Source organism: Acartia tonsa, chromosome 11, assembly GCF_053477335.1.
Source record: "Acartia tonsa isolate MP-2025a chromosome 11, ASM5347733v1, whole genome shotgun sequence".
In the NCBI taxonomy this organism is placed as follows: domain Eukaryota; kingdom Metazoa; phylum Arthropoda; class Copepoda; order Calanoida; family Acartiidae; genus Acartia; species Acartia tonsa.
This window is the reverse complement of record NC_137270.1, coordinates 15,485,672-15,512,235: the sequence shown is the minus strand read 5'-3', so window position 1 is coordinate 15,512,235 and position 26,564 is coordinate 15,485,672. Positions and strand designations below refer to the sequence as shown.

The 26,564-nt window shown below is 31.6% G+C and overlaps 1 protein-coding gene and 1 long non-coding RNA gene across 4 annotated transcripts in view; both read left to right on the top strand.

Annotated features, from left to right (window-relative positions):
- LOC145332239 (sorting nexin lst-4-like) overlaps positions 1 to 26,564 on the top strand; it is a 491,682-nt gene that overhangs the window by 14,540 nt on the left and 450,578 nt on the right. The window lies entirely within an intron of this gene.
- Positions 21,160 to 22,086, top strand: LOC145331142 (uncharacterized). Its single transcript, XR_013883691.1, has 2 exons — positions 21,160 to 21,406; positions 21,921 to 22,086. It is a non-coding gene; the product is annotated as an uncharacterized LOC145331142 (long non-coding RNA).

Below are 26,564 nucleotides of genomic sequence, written 5' to 3'. Positions count from 1 at the left end.
ATGATTAAACAAAAATTGTATGATGTCATTGTCTTTCTGTTTGTACCTTGAGATCTGGTTAACGGCTATAATAAAATGATTTTATTTACAGAGAAGCTTCTTATAGGTCTTAAAATTTTAGGTTTTGGGTCAAATGTTTAATATTAATCCTGAGGTTTATAGGAATAGAAATAGAAAAAGTGGATATTATGACAAGGAAATTTTTGTCATCATTTTAGATTGCTAATATAGTCCTAAGATATTGGTCAACTCGTTCCTCTCCATTATCAGATTAAAGATAGGGTAAAGTAATACGATGAGGGGGGTATTGTTATATTAGCCAGGTGGGAGAAACATTTTTATCAGGGTATGCGAGAATCTCTCACAATATCCACATATTATATATCCATTGTTATAGGAAAGAATTTCGGATATCCTATATAGTTGAAATACCTGTATAAATATGTGCTTAATTACGTCCATACACGGATAATATTAAGGATAGGACAATGGATGATGAATTCTAATCTGTGTGCTAAAAATCTCCCTTTGATAGCAAATAATTGTTAGGAGAAAGAAAGTAGCGTAATTTTAGATGTTTTGGAGGGTTTATTGTAGAAATGGCGATCTTTTAGTTTTATTTTGGTAGTTGGTTACGGTTATACCTTATGCCTGGAGTGAAGATAATAATGCCATTATAGTGTCAAAACTTTCGGAAAGATCGATTTTTTTTGATTTACATGTAAATCTAGTTACTAAATTAGTCGTGAAGCTTATCTATAATTCACTTTGTTTGTCCACCATGTAGTCCGTAAGTCAATCAGTCCGCAACGGATTGGGGGAATGTGTAGATTCCCTTATCTGATGAGCATCTGGTATATATTTAACTTTGTCTGTAGGTATGCCAGTCACGTTACAAAAGATTTTGAGAAAGTGTAAATAAGAAAACGTTATTGTTTGGGACTAGTGTAATAAACAGCTTAATATCCCCCACCCTCCCTAAATGCTTGAACTGTCCCAAATTGCTGAAGTGCAGGATGGTTAATACACAAATTACGAAAATGCAGCTTCTTAATTTTTATAATTTCTCATTAGTTCCTCATTAATCTAAATATTTCATTGAGTAATATCATAAAGAGAGGATGAATTATATCAAAAGTATAAATATTTTTTGGTAATTTTCCTTAATTTGCAAAGCGAATCCAAACCGACCTACATATTTTGGAAATTATTTACAAATAGGGAAATTGGAACATTTTTTTCATTTCGCCAAAACCCTGCTAATAAAAACTGGTATTAATTTCATATTTCTTTATTATTCGTAAAAAAATTGTCTGTAATACAATGCTATTTATGATTTTTCAGTATGGCTGAGAACTGGTTATAATCCAAGGGATATTAATTATTGAAGACATACTGGAAAAATACTTCCTGTTGCCTTTAAATTCGCCTCTTGTAAGTTTACTCCTTGAATATGTGTAGTAAGTACTTACAAAATTGGTGAGCCCGTAATTCTGCACATGTATCACATCAAAATCGTACATCATTACCTCTCCAGCTAGCCAAATCTAAAAATATAGATGTATAACCGAGACAAATACCTGAATCCAGTGTTGGGGACATTTTTCTGCTCTTTAAGAGCGACTGGGCTGTGATAATATTGTCGATGCTATTGGCGGATATTTAAAGACCCAATTGCAAGTCGGCAGAGGGTCCTCATGGCGGAGACATACAGATATTTACCCTTTTCTATCTCTAATGTTTTACTCTAATATATAGCCTTCATAATATCAATATCGACGTTTTCTCAGAAATTAACTTGTTGAGCATCCCTGCCCCCTTAACCTGGCAATTTTTTCTTTGTGTGTTTCTTTATTACTGTAGGTTATATTTGGTATAGGCACCACAGGAATAAATAATTTTTTATAAAAATAATGTTAGGGAGTTATAAAAGCTCAACAGTTACATTGTGTGAAAGCTCATTAACACCCTTCCTTTTGCTTAATGTATTTTTGCTATAGCTTACTTGTTACTTGCGGAATCGAGGACCCACCTACAATATTTTATGGCAAAAATGCAGTCCATATTATTGGGATGTAGAAATGGATGTAGAATATGTACGTGGATATTATGACAAGGGAAAATTGTTGTCAATTTAGGTTGCTATTTCACCTTTTATTTATTGGTTAGTTCGTTTATCCAGTAGAAAAGGAGTGAATAGGATAAAGGAGGACGATAGGGGGATCGGTTTTTTAGCCAGCGACAAGGTTTACTTTATTAATGTACATGATCAATGGTGTAAGATCCAAGTAATAATAAATCCATTGATGTAGCGTATTTTAAAAACATTGCTATATGATACAAACGGATAAAATGGTAAGTAATAAGGCGGAAAAACAAAGGTTGATAAGCTGAGGGGTGTCTGGTAGGTGATTAAATCAACAGGCTGAACAGGGTTGATCGTCTGCGGCTACTAAACGTTGGCAGCTGTAATTTTTTATCAAGTGGCAGCAGACAGCAAAAAATTATTTGAATGGATGATTTCTTTTGGGAGTGTATTCTTCCCTAATATATTAAAATAACCCTCCCTGGACCTTTCCTGTAAAGAAGATATCCTGTTACTTTTTAGTTTACTAGTTTCAACGGAACCCGGTATTAGTGTCGGACTGATTATGACGTAACAAAAAATTATATAATTTTTGCATCAAATCTGAGACTGTAATATTTACATCACAAATTGCAAAATTTAAGTCTGGAAAAGGTTTTTCTATGAAAAAGTATCTTAAAAAGTAGCAAAGCATTATGAAGCTAACTAAAATTTAAAAAAAGGTTGAAAATATGCGATACTTTCCTTTAAATTGCCTAGTGATCATACAAACCCTCCTAATTTTTTGAAATAATAACTCTACCCAATATAACCTATCGAAATCAAAACACAAAAACACGAAAAAATACCCTTCCCCCTTATTTTCAATTCATTTCTCCGAATAAGATTGGTTTGGTTTTGTGTGTTCGATTAGAAACTTTGAGGTAAACATTAGTCTTATAGAAGGAATAATACAGGGTGTTTTTTTTTAATAGGTTAAAAGTATTGCTTAATATAACCCACTTGCCATTGACAGAAATTAATAATCTATATCTTAATTTCTTCATTGGGTTGGGGCAATTTGTTTAAGAAAAAAATACTTGGCAATTTTATTTTTGGAAGATTTTTGGACCATGACTAACTTAAAAAGTGTGCAAAAATGCGTATATTTTAAAAATTCAAATTGCCCGGCTTGTGTTAATAGTAGAAAAATGTTATGCATATCGTTAGAATCGTCATAAACTCTAGTTTTTTGGTGTTTAAGAAATATTCCTGTGCGACGTATAGTTTTGGAGCTACATGGTAAAATGGCCCAACTTACTTAAAACTTTTCAACCTTTCTCACATTTTCCAACGTAGCTTCTATACTACAAATTGCATGAATATGATACATATATTTCCAAAAACTAGAGTTTATGACAATTCTAACGCTATGCGTAACATTTTTTTTACTATTAACACAAGCCAGGCAATTTGAATTTTAAAAATGCACGCATTTTTGCACACTCTTTAAATTGGTCATGATCCAAAAATCTTCCAAAAATAGGTACTTTGGAAAAACTGGTTTTGTTGAAAATCGCCAAGTATTTTTTTCTTATACAAAATGCCCCAACCCATTGAAGAAATTAAGATATAGATTATTAATTCCTGTCAATGGCAAGTGGGTTATATTAAGCAATACTTTTAACTTATTTAAAAAACACCCTGTACTAAACAAAAAAGTGAACATACCGACAAGGTTAACTTGTTTAGTAGCAACGGTAATAAAACACTTTTTTTTTACAATTTCTGAATATGAAACATACCTAACCCATTTTTGTTTCAAGCATTTACCAGCTACCAAAAGCAGGATTTCACACAAGAAAATTATTGTTTTTTTGTTCATTGTTCTATCCCCGTGTATCCCTGAGTAATACGAGACTGATTGCAATGTATTTATTTGATTAAAAGGCCTTTAAGCCAGGGAAGCATGGATGGGATAATGTTAAAAATATTAAATCATTCTTACTCCAATTCTTATGAATAAAAACTGCAAATCACCTAGCTCATCTTTTTGTTGTTGGGAAGGTCAGAAAACGCGTTATAACTAAATACGTTAAAAATGGTTTGTAATGCTGTTATGTCAGGTGCCCAACATAAATAATAGAGGTTGGGTAATATCTAGGCCTAGAACAGGCGCAACTCATTACTATGCATAAATAGTTATAACTTCTAGACAAATGTTGTGAAATCAAAGGGTTCGTGGCCTGCTGTAATAAAGTAATTCATAAGATTTGGTTTAGTGATACATCAAAGTAAGATCTCTTAGTGTATCCCGTCCTCTATATTTAGGAAATCCAAGGCTAGTAGCATTTGATTATTGGAGGAAAGAAAGTGTTGTAGATCTATCTAATCGTTAATGCTGATCCCCCTCCTCTCTGGATTTGAATACCTAATTGCCCGCATACAAGTATATTTTTAAGTATCATCGCGATTGCGAAAAGGTGTCAAGAACGATTATATTCACAATCTATATGATTACTTGCGGATACGCCCATCTAGTGAATTTGTATTTGTATTTGTAGGGGAGGGGTTGGGGGAGGGGAAGGACAAAAAGTAGCTGTAAACCATGCCAAACATTAATTTTAAGAGCAGAAGAGCCTAAAACCAGCCAGGGACCTATATAAAGCTTCTTCAGTGGATAATCGAACAAACTAAAAACATAACTACTATTTATACTTTGATAAACCAAAAATATATTTTAATAAAGTTAGTATATTAAAAACCAGTTAAATAATAATTCTTACAGTCGACAATTGTAGAATAGCTTTGTTTCTTCAACAAGGATGACTGTCTTATTTTTTTTGGCAAAAAATATCTAAACATTAAGGACTTTGACTCGACAACCCCCCCCCCCCCCCCCACCAAATATATAAAAAATGCAGTTCTTCGGAAATGAAACTTCATATAGGTCCTTCATATTCTTATACCTATTTTGAAGAAGGGTAACTTAACCCTTTCAAGAGAAATCACCCAGTAAAAAGATAAGTTTTAACTTTTCTTTTAAAAAATAAAATTAAATATAGAGGTCGATTTCCACTCCCCCATAAATAACATAACCTACTCCAACACCTTCTATGATAATATTAACTTTGGTAATAAAGAAGTCTTGTACAAGAAAATATGAGGATATTTATGACTAGACACTTTTATTGGCCGGATTTTTTAGGGTATATTTTTAAAGGGTTTTAGAGATGTGGGACAAAAAAATAAGTTAGGTAAAAAGAAAATTTCTCAAAATACTTTGAATTTGCTGTTTAAAGGTATTAAGAGAAAGCAAAGCAGTTAGAATCACTGGACTCTTTCACACAAAAGACCTCTTGAGCACTTATAGTTATAACCACCTCTTTTTATTTTGAAAAAAAAATTAAATAGGGTGGGGAGGAGGGAGAAATTTTTCTTTTTTAGTTTATTACTTTAGATCATGTTTGGTTAGGTTTTATGGAGTAATGGTTAGTTTTACAGATAGATCCTTTTAGGGGTAAGTATAGGCATACTAAGAATAAAAATATCTAAACTTTATTTTCAATTCATATCGAAAATAGAGGGAGGTTGGGAGGGAGGGGGTGGGGTTTATCAGTGCTCAACCGGTCTTTTGTAAGCTATTACCAACCATCACATTAGCCTATTAGAGATAAACTTACACTGGTAAATGATAGAGTAGCCTTATATATTAGAGACAAACAAACACTAGTAAATGATATAGTGGCCTTATAAATCATCCTATTAAAGATAAACAACCACTGTTAAATGATAGAGTAGCCTAATGAATCAGCATATTAGATACAAACAAACACTAGTAAATGATATAGTAGCCTTATAAATCAGCCTATTGAAGTCAAACATACACTGGTAAATTAGGTAAATTATAGAGCAGCTTAATGGATTAGCCTATCAAAAACAAACTGACAATGGTAAATGATGTAGTAGCCTAATGCATCAGCCTACAAGAATATTGCAAGATTGAAGCATCACATTAATTCTGATGTAAATACACAATAAATTTGGTAGCTGGGCAACAAAACAACTGAAAAATCAATTTTTCTTTAGCCAAAAATATGTAAACATATCTTATATTTTTAGATATTGAAATAAACCTACATACATACTAACATAGTCCTAAAAAGTAAATAACATTACTGTATTCTACTATCTGTAGAATTTTTGAGTTTTGTTAGACAAACAATTTTGTGGTGGATTTTTGGTGGATAATTATGCGTAATGCAATTTTAGTCTTTATGGTTGTTTGAATCTTTAACAATCTATGATTTTGATATTTTTGGAAATATAGTCAGTTGTAATTATATGTATCAAAAATCATAAGCTAAGATTTTGTATTATTTTTTGTTGTTAAACCACTAGTATTATAAGTTTCTGTCTGAAGCTTTAAATTTCAATAACTACTGAACTGACTGAGTTCTAAAAAAGATTCATATAGTTCTCGGGATAATTTTATAATTTATTCTGCCCCCTCCTCACCTATTTGAATACTAAGCTCTTAGATGCAAATTATACAAAGTAATAAGATTGTTTTGTCTGTCCATTAAGATCTTACTAACTACTGAAGCAATTTAATTTACATCATAGGGAAGCTTAACAAAGGTCACGGTATGATTTTATCATATTTTTATGCTACCATCAAATACAAAGCTTTTAGATACTAGGGACGCAGCTGCTAGTCCTATTATATAAGTAGTAAGGTTTTTTGCTTGTCCATAAAGATCTCGCTATCCACTGTACTGATTTATTTCTCAATTCTAGGGAATCTTCATGTAGGACCTGGAATGGTTTTAGGCTATTTTTTAGGTGGTTTTAGACTATTTCTTTGAATACACAACCCCAAAATGCTGGGGGAGAATCCGCTACTTTGATTTTATTTAAAATTACAATTAGGTTCCAACATTTCATGATGTATGTAAAATTAATGTTGGCAAAATATATACTTTTCTTCAGGGATCTGAAGGGATAAGACAATGGACGATAAATTGATGTACACACCCATTGATGAGGAACAAAATACCCCTTTTGTTAAAGTATTTAAATCAACTAATCAAAATTCAATAAAAGTACCCAAAGTTTTTGAGCAAACGAATAGGAAATTTATAAATCTTTGGGTACCAGTATATTAATATTTCAATGTCCCCTCCCTCCCTGACTTTTCTTGCTAACAAGTTTTGACCCTAAAATATCTCTAGTCCTACTTTTTGCTTCCAAAACTATTATCACAAAGGATTTTTTCATACACATGATGAAAAGTCAGCTTTTTATGATTGTTTAGTAACGCAGCTACTCTATAACTATGGTTTATCTGCCCTTATATTTAGGAAATTGGCTTAACTTTCTTACAAAAATTGATTACAAAAAATAAAATATAATTTCCTTTAGCTATTGTAGCTATTGAGTGTTTAATGTTATGTAATGTTAATTTTTTTTCTTGGCTGCTCTTAAATACCAAAGAACATTAAGTATACAACTTTTTTGTTTATCAGTCTTTTGGTCATGCTACAAAACAAATTTATGGATTGATATGTAAAGGTTTCGTATCTTTTTTTATCTCATTTCTCTCTTTGTCCGTTCGTCTATCAATGATTTGTTTGCGCTTCGCTACTTTTTTATGCCGTCATCCTTGTTATATATTTATTATTGTCTTTTATAAAAAGCTAGCTATAAAAAAGTTGAGTTAAAAAAATCTTGGTTCACAGGAAAGATCAAGAAATTATTTTGACCCATTTTGTGCTAGAAGAATAATAATTTGCAAAAATTAAGTAAAAAATGTGTGAATTTGTTATAAGTTATATGTAATATGTATGTCATGTTTGTGTATGTGTATTTTTATACACTGTTTGTTTAGCGGTTTCGCTCAAAGTGCTAAGTCAAGCAAACAACCCTTCTCAGGGAGTAAGGGATGGGACAATGGATTGAATATTCAATTTTTAAGAGTCTGAGACTTTGAGTACTGGCCTAAAGGGAATGTGCAAGAATTTAGCAATTTCTGACTGACTTTGGGTACTAGCGCACAGAATGCCGCTAACTCGTTTGTTTGTTTTGAATATTGCAGACAAGTATCAATAAACTTAATTTGTTATGATGTGGCTGGTTATAACAATTTTTTTCTCTCCAGAAAATATCATTTCATAGATAAAAACTTTAATGTGATATTGTGCTGGTAATATAATTTTCAAATGAATGCTTTTTTCTTGGAACTTTCTTCTTATTTTATTGTTTTCTGTATTGTATTAACTCTCCTTTTAAAATTTCCTACATATTTTCTGGATTAATCTGGATTTCAAGGTCTTTCAGAAAATACTCTTAAATTGAATTAATTGCCTATTGTCCCCTCCCTTACTCCCTGACCCTTCTCCTATAAACAAAAATTATATAAAGGGATTGGGGTGGTTTTTCATGTGTTTTGCCTTAGCAAGAGGCTTAGAATAGTTATTTCTCGCATCATATTATAAACAGCTTTCCGCGGATATAGAATGTACAAATATAAGATTAAAACTATTTCTTTAGCCCCGACGTGCCGAAGGCACCGGCTAAAAAACTGGTTTTGATCTTATGATTGTACATTTTTATATTCGTAGAAAGCTGGATATAATACGATGCTAGACATAGTTTTTTTCGTATGGATGAAAACCGGTTCCTATCCAACGGATTCAAAAGTTTTAAAGTCAGATTACATAGACTACCCTGACTTTGTTTCAACCAGCCTCTTTCATTTGAGCGGCTTATATATTTTTTAAGCCACAGCTAGACCCCTTCGCACGAATTTTATTTTTGTACCAGGAATAATTCTAAAAATTGTTAAAAATCTAACCAAACAGAATATTTTTCGGAAAGTATAATATTTGATGTGAGTAGACAAAATTGATTAAAGTAATCTACATCCTGTTCTCCTCTGAAAAAATAAAAGCTACAAAAGGTAGAATTTGCTTAATTAGATTTAAAGGAAGAAAATTTAATATTGATTGTAATATCGATAAGTTTTATTTGCATACCAAAGTAAAAGAATAGAGGGGGCATTGGCTATATATAACTCTGTCCACAAAAAAAAACCAGATCAGATCAGAAATTAGCTAATACCGTCGGAAATACAAACACAGAAGAGTCACTACAAAAGAAAAGAAAGCAATTTGCTAGCAGACGAAAAGGGTCCCAAACACTTGGTCTAGGGTGTTGTTTGAATTATTCATCTATACTTATACATTTATTATTTACACATGTTTTATGTTTACATAATCCAAAAACCAAATATGTTTCATAATTCTTTTTGTTTTAATTTAAACAATAAACAAAAATTTATGTTTATTTTCAGTGGTTTTTGTCCAAACATGTATACATATACATATGAAATGTATGTATGTGAAATGTCATGTGCATTAACTTCCGCATTAATATTACATTCTTAAATCTACGGAATTGCATATTATTATCACAGAACAACTGCCGTCAGTTTTAAACATTTTGTCCAGTCGTTTAGCCGTAAATTTCTGCCTTGCCAAATGTAAAATTAATAGTTATTTATTGTGCATCATAAAATTAATAATGAGCTGAAGGCCAACAAAACAGAGATTTATTCTAAATGTCATTTCAGTGAGGCTTCAAACTGGTTTCAATCCAGCAGTAATTATTAAATTAATAAGATTTGGAACAATACTGAATAAAAGTTTGTAGTCTTTATTTACTAAGTAGTGTGCCGCTTGTCTTTTTTTTCTGCTGAAGCATATTATCTCAGAAACGACTTACTTACTTTATATTTTCTTTTGTTTTTTCTTTATTTAAATTCTCCTCATTCCAAAACTAGAATTTTTTAATCGCATCGTATTATCGTATTATGAACAGCTCTCCGCAGATATAAGATTCAAACCAGTTTTTTAGCCCCCAGATGCTGAAGGCACGGGCTTGAAAACTGGTTTAAATCTTATGATTGTACAATTCTATATTCGTAGAAAACTGTATATAATACAATGCTATCATGATTTTTCAATATGACTGAGAAAATATTCTAATCCAGCGGATATTAATTGGTTTCGAAGCCATACAAGAAAGGTTTTCATAATATCAAGATTTTTTCACATTCCACTTACTTCATTTGAATTTTCTGATCATAGAGTAGCTACGCCAAACATTATAATGTCCATAATTTAAACAAACGGACACTGTCTAAATTGTTTTGGATTTCATGTTAAATTCAAATTAGAATGATAGCAAAGGTGACAACATCCATCAGTAGCGAAGCACAAAAAACATGGAATGGACAAACAGACAAAGTGAGTTATAAAGAAGATGTTCAGTTGTCATAACAATGAAAAAAGAGATAATATGCAAAAACTCAAAGAAAATTATGGAAGTTTAAAAAATAAGATTCACGTCTTTTGAAGCATGACCGACAACAACGGAAATAGGAATATTCACAAAAAAATCAGATTAATATCTTCAATAGGAACCGAGACAATCGCATTTCTTCTAAGCAGTACATACAGACGGATATAAGTAAATTATATAGTTTTAGCTTTGCAACCAAAAATATTATAACCGTTTCCTAAATATGTGTTAAAATATTTTTTTTTAAAGCGAAGCTTTTCTATAATTAGGGTCGGTCCGTCCGTATGTCCGTAAAACCCGTAACGGATAGCTTTTTTCGTTAATTTAGGCATGTAAGAATTGTCCTATCGATTTCAAATTTTGCATTGTGATTTCTTTGATAGTTAGGTACGATTTAGAAAGCGTAGCAACTCTATAATCATCACCAAAATGTCCGTACGTCCATTTTAAACATGTTGATTTTTTAACTTTTTTCAACAACAAATTTTTATGTGATCTAATCATCCGATTGATCTGATTTTTGGTATATTGATTCCTGGGACAACAAAGTATAATGTAATCATCGAAGTAACTCTATAATCAAGTCCTAAAAATGTAAGTTTGTCCATAAATATTATCCTGAATCAAGCAGTTTTTCAACAAATTTACTTACAATTTTGCTTTGAGTCTTATACATTTATATTATGATTATTTAGTTCTGACACTATACAAGTGTTAATGTCCGTTTGTCCTACCGTTTCAGTGCTTCGCTTTTATGGATGTTGCCATCCTTGTTCTTTTTTTATTAGTGAAGCTACACTATTACTCATAATGTCTGTCTGTCTGTTACACAAAATGCTTTACTTGAGGTAGACTTTTGAAATTTCTTGTAAAGTTATGTTTAGAATTCAATGTCAGTCCGTCCATCCGTCCAGCCATGAGGCATGGACTTCGTATTAACGGAAATTTCTTGTGAATATTTTCTTGGCCAATAAAGTATCTTTTTAAATCTTCATCTTGTCATAATAATACTTATTTATAAGTTTATTTTAAGTTAGGATGATATTAGCCCGTTTACAAGCCACATTTAACTTCATTCGGACGTCATGATGTTTGAGACGAAGACCAAACTGCATTACTTTTGTGTCACTTTTGATTCCTGTGACGTCATAAAATGAGGAAGATGAGAGGAGAAGTGGTAAAGAAAACCCCTAAAAAAGAGATGGATAATATGACGTCAAAAGTGGTGCAAAAGTAATGCAGTTTGGTCTTCGTCATGTTTGAGTTATCTTTAAGATTTATTATATCCAATTACTTATCACGAAGGACATTGGGATGCAATATACAATGATCTTCTAACTCCTTATCTTATTCGTTGGCTTAAAAACTTTGATTACTGATATTGAATTATCATTGGTGGGTTTCTAACTAGTAGTGTCAAAATTTTTCTACCAATAATTTTAAATAATAGAAGTGGTAATTATATTTATCAATATAGGGGTTGTATATCAATTTATTGTCATTTGTCTTATCCCTAAATATACCTGCTTATCAGAAATTTTGCTTTGATTTAACAGGATGTTGTTATTTTTGTTACATTATGTATTTTTAACTTGGTATGTTATATCATCTTGGTCATGGATGTTGTTATCCTTGTTAAAGTTTGCATTTTTAACTTTGTTTGATGTACTCTCTTGGTCATGTTGTTATCCTTGTTAAAGTATGTATTTTTAACTTGGTATGTTATACTTTCTTGGTCATGTTGTTATCCTTGTTAAAGTATGTATTTTTAACTTGGTATGTTATACTTTCTTGGTCATGTTGTTATCCTTGTTAAAGTATGTATTTTTAACTTGATATGTTATACTTTCTTGGTCATGTTGTTATCCTTGTTAAAGTATGTATTTTTAACTTGATATGTTATACTTTCTTGGTCATGTTGTTATCCTTGTTAAAGTATGTATTTTTAACTTGATATGTTATACTTTCTTGGTCATGTTGTTATCCTTGTTAAAGTATGTATTTTTAACTTGGTATGTTATACTTTCTTGGTCATGGATGTTGTTATCCTTGTTAAAGTATGCATTTTTAACTTGGTATGTTATACTTTCTTGGTCATGGATGTTGTTATCCTTGTTAAAGTATGTATTTTTAACTTGGTTTGTTGTATTATCTTGGTCATGGATGTTGTTATCCTTGTTAAAGTATGCATTTTTAACTTGGTATGTTGTATTATCTTGGTCATGGATGTTGTTATCCTTGTTAAAGTATGCATTTTTAACTTGGTATGTTGTATTATCTTGGTCATGGATGTTGTTATCCTTGTTAAAGTATGTATTTTTAACTTGATATGTTATACTTTCTTGGTCATGTTGTTATCCTTGTTAAAGTATGTATTTTTAACTTGATATGTTATACTTTCTTGGTCATGTTGTTATCCTTGTTAAAGTATGTATTATTAACTTGGTATGTTGTATTCTCTTTGTCATGGATGTTGTTATCCTTGTTAGAGTATGCATTTTAACTTGATATGTTGTATTATCTTGGTCATGGATGTTGTTATCCTTGTTAAAGTATGTATTATTAACTTGGTATGTTGTATTATCTTGGTCATGGATGTTGTTATCCTTGTTAAAGTATGTATTTTTAACTTGATATGTTATACTTTCTTGGTCATGGTCAGTTAGACTTTTATTTTTTTCGGGCGTAGCTTTTCCACAACCTAATTGAATGTTTTTTTTTATATTTGATTACATTTATAAAAAGCATTTTACTATGGTAAATCCTATTATAAAAAGTAGTAAGCGTTTTTTGTTTGTCCCGAAGGATCTCGCTAACCAATGTACCGATATTGTTCTCCTTTACACTGAAGCTTCTTTTAGGTCCTGGGAAGTTTTTAAACTATTTTTGGGGAGGGTGTCTTCCCCCCCTCCTCCTAAAAATACTTCTTTTACTCTTTTGAAACTCAAATTTAAAATGGGATAAGGTCGACTTTTACCCTCCTACCTTAAGTGACCCTAGAGGCTTCTAGGGGCGTAGCCGCTTGTATAATATACATGAATTAGTGCTAACTGATAAAATTACATATAAATATATTTATTAAGAATAGATAATAAATATAAAATATAAGATCAAAAATTAATTAAACGCCGAATGATCAATGAAATCATAAATTTCTTATCTATAATACAAAGTAGATAAGTCCGTCCGTCTGAAGCTTAAGATCTCGGTAACCGCTTTACTGATTTGGCTCTACTCTTCAATGAGTCCTATTATATAGAGTAGTAAGGTTTTTTTTGTCTGAAGCTATAGATCTCGGGAAATGCTGGTTTGAATTGGTTGTAACTTTCAGGGAAGCTATACATGTCTTGGGGTGGTTTTAGGTCATTTTCCTGACCTTCGACGCTCTTCACCGGAAGCTAGGGGCGAAGCAACCAATTATATTATGTTTTATCAAGTAGAAAGGTTTTCGGTTTGCCTCTTATGATCTCACTAACCTCTCATTCGATTTTGGTAAGTAAAGGGATGGTTTTAGGCTATATTGGAATGATTTTTACAGTCCTTTCTCCCATAAAAGCTAGTGGCGCTTCAGCTATATACAAATACAAATAAAAAATCTGGAAGAAAAATGTTCTTGTTTTGAGTTCCAGTTTGATGTATTGAAACTGACAGAAAATGGCTGTATTTAGCTCCCTTTTTCATTGCATGACCATGTATAGTGTAGTATTTTTAAGAATCTTAACCCTTAACGGTCGGGGGGGGGGGGCGTTGAACGCCCCCCCATCCGGTTTTTTCTATCTCATTTTCTGTGTGTGAAAGATAAAGAGCCCAAACTGCTTGACTTTTTAAGTTTGGGTATGACACATAACTGAGAGTTGGAATTTTTTTAATATCTCCATCCTGGCGGGCACAGGATGCCAGCAAACCTGGCAGGGTCATCCAGGTAAAGATCAAAAATATTTTTTTGACTTAAACAAAGCATTTTATCTTACCAAAATACTAAAATATCCTCTAGTAGTACATCCTCATATTAAATACAGGTGTTCAAGTCAATTTTAGGTTCCAGGTATGATCCTGCAGGTCCTGATCCTCCAGGTCTCCAGAAATCTTTAAAAGGCTCCTGTGGCCGCAATTTTTGACTTAGAGACTTCAAATTTTAAACTTAAGCTTTTCTTACATGTCTACATAATGTATTAAAATTTCATAAAGATCCGCCGCCGTTTTCCCGCCGACCGCCGACTGCGGCGGCTGGCAGCTGCCAAGTACAGCTGCGGCCGCTGAAATTTATGTTTTGATATTTCAAACATAAAATTTACATAAAAATAAATATTTTCTGCAAAAAAAATTTTCTTCTAGCTTCAAAAATAAAAAAATTACAGCCGTTTGAAATTTTTAAGTAAAAAAGGACCTAAAAACAAAGGTTGTTAAATAAAAGGGTGAAGGAAGCGAAAATTGACCTTGACTTACTTAAGGTCGAAAATTCATCATAACAAAGGGGACTTGCACAAAGTTTTTTAGCCCTCTAGCTCTAATAGGAACTGAGATAATAGGGGGGGGCGTTGAACGCCCCCCCCCCGACTGATTAAGGTGCGGCAAGGGGCCCGACTGTAAAGGGTTAAGGGATAAGAAAATGGACGATAAATTGATGTACATTCGAAATAATTATTAAGTACAATGACCATTTTGTGTATCAAAATTATTGGTTTCGACACTAGTTTTGACCTAAACAATTACAATTCAATAAAAGTACCCAAAGTTTTTAAGCCACCGATTAAGATAACGTTGTTATAAACTCTTGGGTACTAGTTAAATAAACAGTCCAATGTCTCCTCTCTCCCTGATTAATATAGGGTAACTTTCATGTAACGAGTAATTTTGATTATGGTCGTTCTTCCTTTTATTAATAGCTGATATTTACTATTTTAGATGCACAGGGAAAAGGATAATTATATAGTATAATCGCTTTTAATAATATTTTACTCATAGTTTTCTAGAATTATATTTCTAGAGAGGGTGAAATAAGTATTATCCCCCAAAATCAGATACAAAACTTTTCAGGGACCTTATAATGAGCTTTACTTTTTGGGAGAGCCATATCGGTCCAGTGGTAAGCGAGGTACACAGACAGACAGACATACAGATTATCAAACATTCTGTTACTTTAATTTATACTAGCGGCTACGCCCCTAGAGGCCTCTAGGGGCACTTGAGGAGGAGAGAGTCGAATTTAATAATCCAATTACTTATTTTAGATTTTAAAAGAAAAAATAAAACAAATTGGATGGGGGGCGAATTTTTTTTTTGAGGGTGGGGATTTTTCATTTTTGGGGGGGTTGGGGGTGTCCCACCCCCCAAGAAAATAGTTATAAACCTTCCTGTGACCTATGAGAAGCTACCCTGTTAAGGAGAACCCGATCGGTTCAGCGGTTAGCGAGATCCTTCGGTACAGACACACAAACACACAAACATCCTGTTACTTTAGTATAAGGATAAATATTGAGTTCAAAATTGCCTGAATTTACGCATAGCCCTAGGGCCAAATTCATAAATAGACATGGGAAAAAATCTATAGAAAAATAGGGCGATTTTATTTTCTTCATGTTAGAATAGTTATTTCTCGCATCGTATCATAAACAGCTTTTCGCGGTTATAAAAATGTACAATTATAAGATTAAAACCTGTTTTTTTAAGCCCCGAGGTGCCGAAGGGACGGATTAAAAAAACTGGTTTTAATCTTACGATTGTACTTTTTTTATATTCGTAGAAAGCTGGATAAAATACGATGCTAGACATAGTTTTTTTTCGTATGGAATTATGCATTACATGTATATATTTATATTAGAATTGTTCTACTGTTTTTAAACCGTTTTGTAAGAACCGATTTTCAGACATACTAAAAAATCAAGCATAACAAAACTGGTTTTAATCTTATAATGTTTTATTCTAATATACGTGGAAAGCAGTCTAAAATACGATGCGATAAATAACTATTAGTATGTATAATATTAAAGATTTCACCTAATTTCAGAGTATATAGAAAATTAAATTGAAATTTTATATTCTATAAAGTTATATAAAAAACAAAAATATACATTACATGAGAAAAACAAGGATAACTAAAGAGCATTAAAGCGAGACTTTTAAGATGAACATATAAATTTAAAGACTTGAATAAAACATTACCACAAAGTGACTATCGAGCTCAGATTTCCAACCACCTCATTTAAAAAAAAATAAATTACATGGGTAGTTATTTTTCTTATGCTTAATGCAGTTATGGAGTTGAATCCATTTTTATAGAAGCAGAAATATAATCTATGATTACGGTTTTGACCCTTAAAAAACGTAATCTACCATTCCACTTTCCCCTCTCTTGGCGATGATATCAGCATAGCGGATACGATTTTTGAAATATACCATTCCACTTTCAATAGAGGCGAATTTGGAATAGTACATTTATGTTTACATATCAGCGTATTCATAAACATTGATTTCCTTATTTAAATCGACATAATAGTAATGGTATATTCTAGTCATTATTTTTGGATGGTAATTTGATGGAAACCACACTGTTCCTTTCTGGGTCGATGTTCTTCATACTCAAGAAGAATACAGCCATACAGACGAACATACAGACACACACATTTGGGAAAGTTTCGCTACTTGTAAAAAAAAGTAATTGCATAAAATGGGGTTATCCTGGGTTATGGAAATTATAATAGTTATTTCTTGCATCGTATTATAAACGGCTTTCCGCGGATATAGAATATACAATTATAAGATTAAAACTAGTTTTTTAGCCCCGAGGTGCCGAAGGCACCGGCTAAAAAACTGGTTTTATTCTTATGATTGTACATTTTTATAATCGTAGAAAGCTGGATATAATACGATGCTATACATAGTTTTTTCGTATGGATGAGAACCGGTTCCTATCCACCGGATTCGAATAAATACGAGAAATAAACTTTCAAAGCGTTTTACACATTATTCAATAACAAGAATAATTTTGTTTTGCAGTAGCGAAGAATCAGCAAATTATAAAATATTAACGGCTAATTGTTATATAGTATGAATAGAGAAAATCTTAGGACACAAAGAGTATGTTAACATGGTAATGGCTATTTTCACTATTACATTACACAGTTAGGACTTATAGACAAAGATTTTTGCAATTAAAAGGTTATTGATTAATTCCATATTTCTTTCTATTTCACAAGTAAATGTTTTTGACTTTCTATCTGTCTGTCAATCCATTTATCTATACGTTTGTCTATCTTTCTATCTACCAATATACATTCATCTATCTATATATCATCTCTTAATCTATTTATTTTTTTATTATTATATATTAAGTAATCCAATAATCTATCAATTAGTCAATCAAACTATATGTATATTTGTCTCTGCTACCTTTCTATCTATCTATCTATTTTTCTACCAATTTATCAACCTAAAGAAAGCTATCCTAGGGATGGGGGGGGGGGGGGGGGAATGATGACCTGTTAGGGGGGAAAATGTCATCTTCCAAAGGGGGAAAGATAGGATGTAGGAGAGAAAGTGAAAATTGAGGAGGGGAAAGAACAGGAAGTCTCTAATGTATGAGAATATTTTTGGGGTAGATTCCCTGGAAGCGAACAGTGGACCACACATCCCCCCCCCCATATATTTTATTACAAAAATAATTTCTAACCCCTGCGGTTAGCCCACTCATTCTGCCTTTCCTGAAACTTACATGACCTAAAGGAATACAAAATAATGATGACAACTATGTTTAAAAGCAAAGCTGAACAAATTAGAAAGCGGATATAAGGCTTAATTTTATGTTTATTCGTTGGCTGAAAATAATTTGGGGACTTTTATTAAATCTTGATTGGTTGGTACACACTAGAAGTATCCGAAACTTTATTCGCCAATATTTGTAATATACAGATCTAACGTATAGTTGCTTAACTAACATTTTTGCCCGCAATTATACGCTTATTATATCTTGTCTATTACAAATCAAATTGTATAAAATTGACGTACTTTCAATAAAATTATGCTTATGACTTATAGTTACAAGAAACGCCATACAAAATTTTAAATTTAAAATCAATAAGATGATTCTAGTATGCCAAAATTTAAGATCAAAACAGCCTGTACTGCTGTACAGACAGACGAACATTAAATGCTGAAAAGCTGTGTCTTTAGAAATATTTACCGAAAGGGGTATGTAACAATTGCCCGACTCGCAATTTAAGGGATATTGACTGACAATGTTTTCATGCACAGTTCAACTTTTAGAATTGATAGCTTCAATTATTTGTATCGTCCCTAAAAATGGCCCAAAATTTTAGGGTGCTAAAATTATAGCTTTTAGTTTTGGATAGTTTTTAAAATGTGGTAGAATCTTTAATGAATCCTTAAATAAAATTAAATGCATTTTTGTATGTCTGTTGTATGTTGTATGTCTCTACTGAAGGATACCGCTAACCGCTGAACCGATACCGCTGAACCGGGGAGGTATCGTTATATTAGCCAGCTAAGAGAAATTTTTTATTACTATATTTTATCAACGTATTCTATATCCATTAGTAAAGTAGATGCCCTATTTATTGAAATGCTTTGCTGATTGTTTTAAAAATTGATATCAACTGCTGCTTATTCAGGTGACAAATATCAATTAATTATTTCTTTATTTCCTACATGCAGTTATGCCCCCCCCTTCCCTTCTGCCCCAAATGGGAGACTGACACACATCCTGTTACTTTTACAAGGACTACCGTCTACACACCTAAAGGACTCTAGCAGAACGTAAAATGTTTTCTTTTAAATCTATGTTAAGATCAGCAGTTTACTAAAAATATTTTTTTTTGCCGTGTGGAGAACCATATCGGTTCAGAGGTTAGCGAGATCCTTCGATAAAACAGACATACAGACACACATCATGTTCCTTTTATAAGGATATAAACTGTAACTATATATTTTCCTAACCGATAGACGTTTTCTTTTAAGGTAAGATTAATACTAGTCCTAGGATGATTTTAAGCTATATCCTTCCATTTTTGCGCTGCTAACCCAAGAAATAGCTTAAAACCACCCCATGATGTAAAGGACATGCTTTCCTGTTATATTAATCGTGAGAATAACCTACTGTAATACAATACGGGAAAATAGGAATGAAAAGGAAGAAATGAACGACATTGAAAAATAAAGGCTTAAATTAGCCCTAACTAGGACAAGTATGTTTATTAGTAGCGCAGAAAAGTTAATAATTTTGAACATAAAAGAAAGTATTATATTACAATAAATATAATCAATTCTAAACGAAAAAAATATTTTTGAACAAATAATGATTTGCCTCAAAGTGCCTTGTTAAGCATTGAAACTCTCAACCCTCTCTTCTTAAATGATTTGAAAATAAATGGGAGGGGGGTTTTTCGTTTTATTTTGTTACTGTTGGCTAGGTTAGGTTAGTTTATCTTGTGTACTAGGTAGCCCCGCTAGATCATTAAGAGACAGGCAGACAGACGAGTGAAAGAGCATACAGACAAACAGACAGACAATAGTTTTTAAGTAGCAGCGATACTACTTCAAAAAGGAGGGGAAAATATGAGGAAGAGGGGACATTAGACTGTAAATTATACTGGTACCCAAAGTTTTATAAACACGATATTTTATTCGTTGGCCTATAGATTTAGAGACTTTTATTAGAGTTTGTTGGTTAGTATTAGCTAGCAGTGACTAGACTTTTTCACCAATAATTTAATCGTGGATTATTTTGTCTTATCCCTTACTATCTCTGGAAGACATACATTAGAAAACTAAAATAAAAGGGTAAAAGAACAAAACATTAATATTACTTACAAAGTGACGCAATAGAGAGAGAGAGAGAGAGAGAGAGAGAGAGAGAGAGAGAGAGAGAGAGAGAGAGAGAGAGAGAGAGAGAGAGAGAGAGAGAGAGAGAGAGAGAGAGAGAGAGAGAGAGAAAGAGAGATAGAATTTTGAAGAAGCAACTTTTACATGCAAACACAGTCACACACACACACACATAACATGATCATGAGAAGTAAATCACCGGTCTTTTCAAGCCAATCCACGGTGTCCCCGGTGTCAATACAAGTACGCAAATTTAAAACTACAAGATAGCAATCTGTTTTTATTAATTGTGAGGAGATTACGAATTTTCATATAAACATTAATCCAAGACTTAAATCTGAAAATATAATAGCCTAAAACAATGACAGGACTTATTTAAAGCTTATCTAAAAATAGAGAACCCAATCGGTTAAGTAATTTTGGAGATCTTAAGCTAAGACTTACATTTGAAAATAAAATATATTAAAACAACGCAAGACCTATGTGAAGATGAATTGAAATAGAGAAACCAATCGGTTAAGTAAATATTAAGATCTCAAGCTTCAGATAAAAATCCATACTTTATATTATAAGATTTGAGGGATACTAGTTACTTATTTAATTTTGACTTCAAAAATTTTTGCTATTAAAACAAAACAAAATTTTTGCGCCATTTGTTCCAAACCACTTGTTTTCCCCCATGTAACATCCCCTCACCCCTTCTCCCCCCTCCCCCCATCATTCAATGTCGCTTCCGGTGACTCTTGACAACGGAGACGTTGGAAAGAGGGGGGGGGGTAAATAGGGGTTAGCAGGCGTAAATTCTACGGTGATTTCAACACCGATAGAGAACAGTAGCGCTTTTAGTGTCGTTCACCAAAGAACACCGCGATATTTGAGTTTAACCTCTTTGAAATATATATTTTCTTGGTGATTTTAACATAAGTGATACTTAAACATAATAATAAAATAGATAAATGAATTAAAAGTGTTTTAAAATAGTGATAATATTAGAATAAGATATATAAGTGAAATAAAAAAAACAAGGAGCTATACGTCTAAAGCAGGGGGTGTAAATATGCGTGATATTGCCCCCACAGTGTTGAGGGGGCTAGAGGCGGAGCTGGGCACCCTCCACAGACGAATTGATGATAATATCAAGTGGGATATGTGATTTTAAAAATTTTCTTGAAATAATAACTTTATCAAATTTGCAAAAAAATCTTTTAAAGTATATTTTAATAGTGGGAACAATGGTTGGTAAAAATTTATCCCCAAAAACAACATATTTTGCCGTTGGCTCAGTAGGGGTAAAATTCAGGATAAGAACTGGATTAGTGAAAAGTAACATTTTTTAAACTCCTCTCCAATAATTTCAAAATAGTTTATTTTTATTATCAAAGCTGGAAGGGGGATGGATATTCTTTACCTTCTATTCTCCTATCTATGGCCCTAAAAAACTTTCTTATTGATTTAAACGCAAAAAAGGCCTCTAAAATATTTAATAGCATTAACGGATTTTAGATAGGCCTTATCGCAGCTAATATACTACGAAACTAGTGAGTTACTAGTTACCCTGATTTTCTGTTTTAATTTTTATTTAAAAAGTTAATGCAAATTTTTACAAGTAAACTAAAATGGAAAGAAAACAATTTTAAATCATAAAATCCAAAAGGCGAGTAGACGAGAATAACGGCTATCATCTTGGCGGGATGGAGCGGGTGCCGTTAAGGAGCACGTCAATCCGCCTCAGAAAACGGCGGGATCAGGCAAAACGAGAGTTTCTTGTGAATCGGCGTAGCGGCGATTTCGGCTATCAGGGATTTATTATAGTCATATGATAATACTTAAAATTAAATTATGGTATGATAACAAATAAAAGATGAATTAATTTTTTGTTAGAAAAAAAAACTTTAGAAAATTAACATTTGTACAAAGTGTGTAAAATACAAAAATAGATCCTTAACTAAACCTATGAACAAAAAAATGTTGGTGGCATGAAAGTATTGCACCTTTTCTTTGTATGTTTGTTTGACCGTCCAATCGCTAGCATAAATAAGTTACGTTAATTACTTAATCAAGTCATTACAAGCTTAGTATATTGACAATAACTGCGAGTTATTTTTTGATTTGTTTCAGCTGAATTTTAAAAACTCTATAATATTGGCTTGCTTCTAAGGAACATGAAAGCATAATATAATTTATAAATATTTTAAAATACATTGTCAGTAATAACTTTTTGCAGTTAAAACTATTAAGCATAAGTAAATAAGATGGATAATACAAAGTAAAACAATAAAACAATCGCAAAATCATTTTCTTGCTGACCATACAAAAAATTGACAAAAAACATTCAATATTTATCCTATGCATTTCACTTTGATACTGGAAAAAGCCCCTTTTGATTTATAAAAAAAGCTTTACAAATAGTCTAAAAAAATCAGCCATGTGGTGTCATAAAAATGAGAGATGAAAGCAGAAGTGGGAAAGAAAACCCCTAAAAAAGAGATGGATAATCCCTCATTTTTATGACGTACCATGACTGATTTTTTAGACACTTTCTTTATAAAGAAATTAGAATATATATGTATAACCGCTTCTAAGCCATCCTGAAAAACGAAATATCGTATTGTATTATCTAATTTTTCAATTTACTATCCATGGAAAGCTGTCTGTAATACAATAACTATTATTGTTGGTTAACACTATGTCCAAGCTTTTTATTTTAAAAGTGAGGGGGGGGGGGGAGGGTAAAATAATGAACAAAGATACCTGAAAATTTTATATCTTGCACAATTACATTTTTGTTTGATTTACTAAAATCAGAAGGGCTAATTATCAACCATTTTGTTCAAATGACTTCAAAAGTTGGTAACTTGTCATAAATGACAATATATTGGTTGAGTTTAACTAGGGGTTCAATCTTAACCAAAATGAAAACTAACTGAAACGTCAAGTCTCCTAGATTTAGACATCTTTAACAATACACGACATTATGTGAACAAAAAACCAAATAGGTATTCAAATAAGAAGAATTATATAGACTACAATATTAGTTTAAACATTTTTTTTATTTACATCTTTATAACTATTTTAACTTCAATTTTAAACACTTAAAGTTTGGAACCAACCAATCACAATTCAATAAAAGTACCCAAAGTTATTGAGCGAACGAAAGATTAAGAGGTTTATAACTTTGGGTACCAGTGTAATTTAAAGTCCAATGTCCCCTTCCTCCATGCTTTTATCTCATGTTAAAATGCTTGCATGTCCATTTTTAGCAATTGCAAAGTGGCAAAAAAAGATTTAAGGAATAGCTCTTTTTACGTTATACAAGCTTATGTCATGTAGTCTTTTGTAGATAAACCTTTAAATATGTATTTATTTTGATAAAAAGGTTTTTACACATTTCTTTTCTATACATAAAATTTGAATACTATCAAAACTAAAAATCTCTCAAAAGCAGTTGAATAAACATTATTAAGTTAGATTTAAATATACTGTTAAAAGCACAAAAAGAATTTTAAAATCTTGTCCATATAACAAGAATGAAAACATTCATTAATAGCAGGGTGGTATTGGTCTGTAAATTATACTGGTACCCTAAGTGTTATTATCATGTTCTCTAACTGGGCATGTATAATTATATATCAATTTATAGTGCATTATCTTATCCCGTAAGATTCCTGCTGAAAGTTGAAAAGTAAAAAAGAAAAAAAAAAGACAACTATGGATATCTAAATATAAGTAGGACAAACTAATAATGTTTTTAAAAAAAGAAAAGTACGGTCTATTTGCATTTGATAGAAATAGTAAATTTTTAAAAATCCGTCTATAAACCAAAGAAATCTCGGACAAACGGATCTCGGTCATATCATGATAATAGATTGGCTACGCTTTAAAAAAACCCACCAGTTGCGGACTAAGGAAGTTAGCAATAAAATGTTTAATTAAGATTCTAATATCACAGCAAATGTAACAAAAAATTATGCAAACAATTTTATATAAAATATGGTACAAAATGGTACAAAAATCCGCTAATTACTTCTGTATATTGCTTTTTATTAGTTGCGAAGTGATGCTTTAATTCACTTAGTATGTCGTGCTGTCCGAAATGTATTTATTAGACTGCTATTTAAGATGGCAGTATCAAGCATCAAAACCACGTGACAGAAAAGACTGCTCTTATTATTATAATATTTTTGACGAAGATCAAACTGCATTACTTTTGTGTCACTTTTGATTCCTGTGACGTCATAAAATGAGGAAGGTGAGAGGAGATGTGGGAAAGAAAACCCCTAAAAAAGAGATGGAGAATATGACGTCAAAAGTGGTGCAAAAGTAATGCAGTTTGGTCTTCGTCATAATTTTTTTTTTATAAAATCATGCGCTATGCCAGTTTTAAACATATTTGACCTTGTTATTACACAATTAAAATTTAAAATTTTTGTATGAATAAGATAATTAAAGCCTGTGTTTTAATGCCATAAATCAAGAACTTCATATTTATTCATTTCATAGATTTTTTTTACTAATTGCTAAAATTTTTAGTAGCAAATCTAATCTATAATTCAAAATGTCCGTACGTTCGACTGTTAGAAACGGTATGTGGAAAACGTGAATTTGTCGGCTGCATCCAGTTTATAATTTACTTGGTACGTCTGTCTATTGGTAATGTTCGAACGATTTTGACATAGAAATGTGTTTTTATAATAAAATGCTTATTTTTGTATTGAAAATATCAAATATTATTATCAATAACTTTTTGTTCTTAAAGTTTCTTTTTGATTAGAAGAAAATAGAGATAGAAACCAAAACTAAAAAATGCTTTTTATGATTTGACGATTCTCCAATCTTGATGTATGTATCTGTTTTCGGTATACACAAAACATAATTCTTTGTCGGGCAATGTATAATATATTTATTTAAAACAGTAATAAATTCATAATAGCTAAAACTTGAAACATGTTTAATTTTTAACCTTTTTAACAACAAATTTTTATAAGATATAATAATTCGATTGATCTGATTTTTTGAATATGATTCCTAGGACAACAAAGTACAATGTTTAAAGCGCAGAATTTTTCAACTTCAATTGCAATTTTGTTTCGACTTTCATACATTTGTATTCTGATTATTCACTTCTGACAAGTGTTAATGTTCGTTTGTCCTACCGTTTCAGAGCTTCGCTTTTATGGATGTTGTCATCCTTGTTGTTAAAGTAGCTTTCAAACTTCGCTAAATTTATATAAAAAGTTTTGCAGTTTTCTAAGATATATAAGAGGGAAGGAAAAGAAGAATTATAGAGTAATTGATCTTACAACTTATTAGGGATAAAATTTCTTAAAAATAATCTAGGTTAATAATAATAATGACTTTTAATTTACGTATTAAGGGTATAATTAAAATTAGAAATTAAAATTAATCTACTTTAATAAGAAGAATAGAAGTTTTTTTGCTTGTCCGTCAAGATTTCGCTAACCACTGAACCGATTAAGTTCCCTATTATAGTAGTCGCATTGCTAGGATTGTTTTAGGCAATTTTACTTTAGATAAAAGACTTAGATGGGTTTATGCTATTTTTCCTAAGTCCTTTTCCCTAGATTCTAGGGGAGAAGTCACTAGTTTTATAAAAAGCCTGCCAATATTGAAATTATTATCAAATTAATGTTTAGGTATTATTTATTGTAATGTGTCATCTATAAGATATAACTTTCTTCGTATACTACATTCTATTATTTAGAATACTTGTCTTTCTCCTGACTTACAGCGGAAGTGCTGGGTAGAATCTTGACTAAATTTCTATTTTTTATATGCTCTATTGAATATTCTAATTTGTTTTGGTTTTCATGTTTTGTAATGCATTCGTAGCTGCCCTATAATCATATTATTATTTATGTTGACGGTTAGTATTTAAGATAATTAGCTTATTAAAATAGCAGCTGCACCCCTAGCATATAGAAGCTCTGCATTCGAAGAGGTAGTGAAAGCAGAAAAATAGCTTGAAACCATCTCAAGACTTATATCTGAAATGTAAATACACTAAATCATCCTGGGATGTATGAGGAGCTTCAATAAAAATGATAACTCAATCGGTCCAGTAATTATCAAAATCTTAAGCTACATAAAAAAACTTTCTACTTTAAATATTAGGTAATCAGGTAATTAGATATATACAATAGGTTTGAAAGTGATAGAATGATTCTTACATTAATATTGGGGGGGGGGGGTGGTTGGGGGTATTAGGGTTCAACGAACAAATTTTCGCATGCCACAGGCTACTTTAGTAATAATATTTAATCAAATCAGAAATTCTATT